This window comes from Schistocerca cancellata, chromosome 9 (assembly GCF_023864275.1).
Source record: "Schistocerca cancellata isolate TAMUIC-IGC-003103 chromosome 9, iqSchCanc2.1, whole genome shotgun sequence".
Lineage (NCBI taxonomy): Eukaryota > Metazoa > Arthropoda > Insecta > Orthoptera > Acrididae > Schistocerca > Schistocerca cancellata.
The window spans coordinates 71,076,444-71,080,042 of record NC_064634.1 but is presented as its reverse complement, the minus strand read 5'-3'; positions in this window follow the sequence as shown (position 1 = coordinate 71,080,042).

Here is a 3,599-nt window from a genome sequence, read left to right as displayed (position 1 = left end):
TTGGATCCGTACCACATAGGGTTGATAGAAGAGATAGAGAAGATCCAACGGAGAGCAGCGCGCTTCGTTACAGGATCATTTAGTAATCGCGAAAGTGTTACAGAGATGATAGATAAACTCCAGTGGAAGACTCTGCAGGAGAGACGCTCAGTAGCTCGGTACGGGCTTTTGTCAAAGTTTCGAGAACATACCTTCACCGAAGAGTCAAGCAGTATATTGCTCCCTCCTACGTATATCTCGCGAAGAGACCATGAGGATAAAATCAGAGAGATTAGAGCCCACACAGAGGCATACCGACAATCCTTCTTTCCACGAACAATACGAGATTGGAATAGAAGGGAGAACCGATAGAGGTACTCAAGGTACCCTCCGCCACACACCGTCAGGTGGCTTGCGGAGTATGGATGTAGATGTAGATGTAGAGTAAAACTGAAGTGATATCAGGTGTTCCCCAGGGAAGCGTCCTGAGACCTCTGCTGTTCCTGATCTATATAAATGACCTGAGTGACAATCTGAGCAGTTCTCTTAGGTTGTTCCGAGATGATGCTGTAATTTACCGTCTAGTAAGGTCACCCGAAGACCAGTATCAGTTGCAAAGCGATTTAGAAAAGATTGCTGTATGGTGTGGCAGGTGGCAGTTGACGCTAAATAACGAAAAGTGTGAGGTGATCCACATGAGTACCAAAAGAATTCCGTTGGAATTCGATTACTCGATAAATAGTGCAATTCTCAAGGCTGTCAATTCAGCTAAGTACCTGGGTGTTAAAATTACGAACAACTTCAGTTGGAAAGACCACATAGATAATATTGTGGGGAAGGCGAGCCAAAGGTTGCGTTTCATTGGCAGGACACTTAGAAAATGCAACAAGTCCACTAAAGAGACAGCTTACACTACACTCGTTCGTCATCTGTTAGAATATTGCTGCACGGTGTGGGATACTTACCAGGTGGGATTGACGGAGGACATCGAAAGGGTGCAAAAAAGGGCAGCTCGTTTTGTATTATCACGTAATAGGGGAGAGAGTGTGGCAGACATCATACGCGAGTTGGGATGGAAGTCATTAAAACAAATACGGTTTTCGTCGCGGCGAGATCTATTTACGAAATTTCAGTCACCAACTTTCTCTTCCGAATGCGAAAATATTTTGTTGAGCCCAACCTACAGAGGTAGGAATGATCATCAAAATAAAATAAGAGAAATCAGAGCTCGAACAGAAAGATTTAGGTGTTCGTTTTTCCCTCGCGCTGTTCGGGAGTGAAATGGTACAGAGATAGTATGATTGTGGTTCGATGAACCCTCTGCCAAGCACTTAAATGTGAATTGCAGAGTAATCATGTAGATGTAGCTGTAGATCACACGCATCCATGCCCGCTGCAGGATTCGAACCCGCGACCGTTGCGGTCGCTCGGTTCCAGACTGTAGCGCCTAGAACCGCTCGGCCAATCTGGTCGGCCAGAAGTTTGAAGTTTGGCACAAAAGTACCTACAATATTCCTCGGTAATGATACAAAAGCATGGTGCCCTGCGACTTCACACTCGGGCTCGGCGACACTTCAGACAGTAAGGTGTCGATACGTCCTGAAAAAATCCCACGACTCAGAAGTTTATTTGAAATGTAAGCAGTAAATCTCCTCATAATTCTGTCCAGAGTGACCGTGGAAGTGCCGTCACATCCCTCTCTTACCAACATTTGACAACTTCTTTTCACACCTCTGTGATGGAAGTCAGAACCGCGGTTTCCAGCGTTGAAATCACGCGATTTTCTTACGGTTGGCTCAGAAAAACATTTCAGACATATCGATTCTCTGAATGGTCAGTAAAATGCCTCAGGGGATGGCTTAAAGGGCGTCAATGAAATCACGCCTTCCGTTGGGCGTTGATTCGCACACATTTCACGGTCGAAAACGATAGTCTACACTAAGATGAGCAACAGGTTGGTCGTTCATGAGTGCTGACATCCTCCCGGATGAATCAACCCTTCTCTAAAGACACAGTGCAGCTACAACTCCATTGAACGCGATCTGACCCCTCTGGGGTGTTATTGACCACGAGGTTTGCCCTGATACCCAGGGTGGAACGACTAGACACAATTCAAAACCATTCGTCGAAATTTGACCGTGTTCCGAAACAGTAAAAGGTGTTTACGCCTTTTCAGCTCTTATTTTGTGCCAATCAATGGCGTGATCACGGGTAGCACCAGCATTGACACATGTGTTTATCAAGCTTTTTTTTTAGACAACATAGTTGTATGGAGATAAACAGCGATTAATTTACTTATAATCAATTATTCAAAATGACAGTCACAATCGCATTATTTATTTTGCCGCCAACCGGTTTCAACTCGCGATGAGGTCATTCTCAGGGCAATTTACATTGTAAAGTTATAATATTAGTAAGTAATCACGTACGTAATCTACAAGCAATTAGTCAAACTTACATAAATAAACAGATTTTTATACCCATTTGGTCGCTCGTTGGACTCGTCACCCTGCCTGTGCACGGTTGGTAACTATGCGTGGTTGGCTCTCTGCATGAGCTAAAATAACGGCCAACAACACGTGGGCTGACGGTAAAACCCTCCACGGTGACCAACGGTAGTTACGTGTTTAAGCAAGAAATCGTAAATTTTAAACTTTGTTCCAGTTGTAATATAAAACATAATAAATAATAACTAACTATAATTTTTCCTGAGGGCATGCAGCTTCACTGTATGGTTTGATGATGATGGCGTCCTCTTGGGTAAAATATTCCGGAGGAAAATAGTCCCCTATTCGGATCTTCGGGCGGGGACTACTCAGGAGGACGTCGTTATCAGGAGAAAGAAAACTGGCGTTCTACGGATCGGAGCGTGGAATGTCAGATCCCTTAATCGAGCAGGTCGGTTAGAAAATTTAAAAAGGTAAATGGATAGGTTAAAGTTAGATATAGTAGGAATTATTGAAGTTCGCTGGCAGGAGGAACAAGACTTATGGTCAGGCGAATACAGGGTTATAAATACAAAATCAAGTAGGGGTAATGCAGGAGTCGGTTTAATAATGAATAAAAAAATAGGAGTGCGGGTAAGCTACTACAAACAGCATAGTGAACGCATTATTGTGGCCAAGATAGACACGAGCCCACGTCTACTACAGTAGTACAAGTTTATATTTCAACTAGCTCCGCAGATGACGCAGAAATTGAAGAAATGTATGATGAAATAAAAGAAATTATTCAGATACTGAAGGGAGACGAAAATTTAATAGTCGTGGGTGACTGTAATTCGGTAGTAGGAAAAGGGAGAGATGGAAACGTAGTAGGTGAATATGGATTGGGGCTAAGAAATGAAAGAGGAAGTCACCTGATAGAATTTTGCACAGAGCACAACTTAATCATAGCTAACTCTTGGTTCAAGAATCATAAAAGAGGGCTGTATACATGGAAGAAGCCTGGAGATACTGACAGGTTTCAGATAGATTACATAATGGTAAGACAGAGATTTAGGAACCAGGTTTTAAAATGTAAGTCGTTTCCAGGGGCAGATGTGGACTCTGATCACAATCTATTGATTATGAACTGTAGATTAATACTTAAGAAACTACAAAACGGTGGGAATTGAAGGA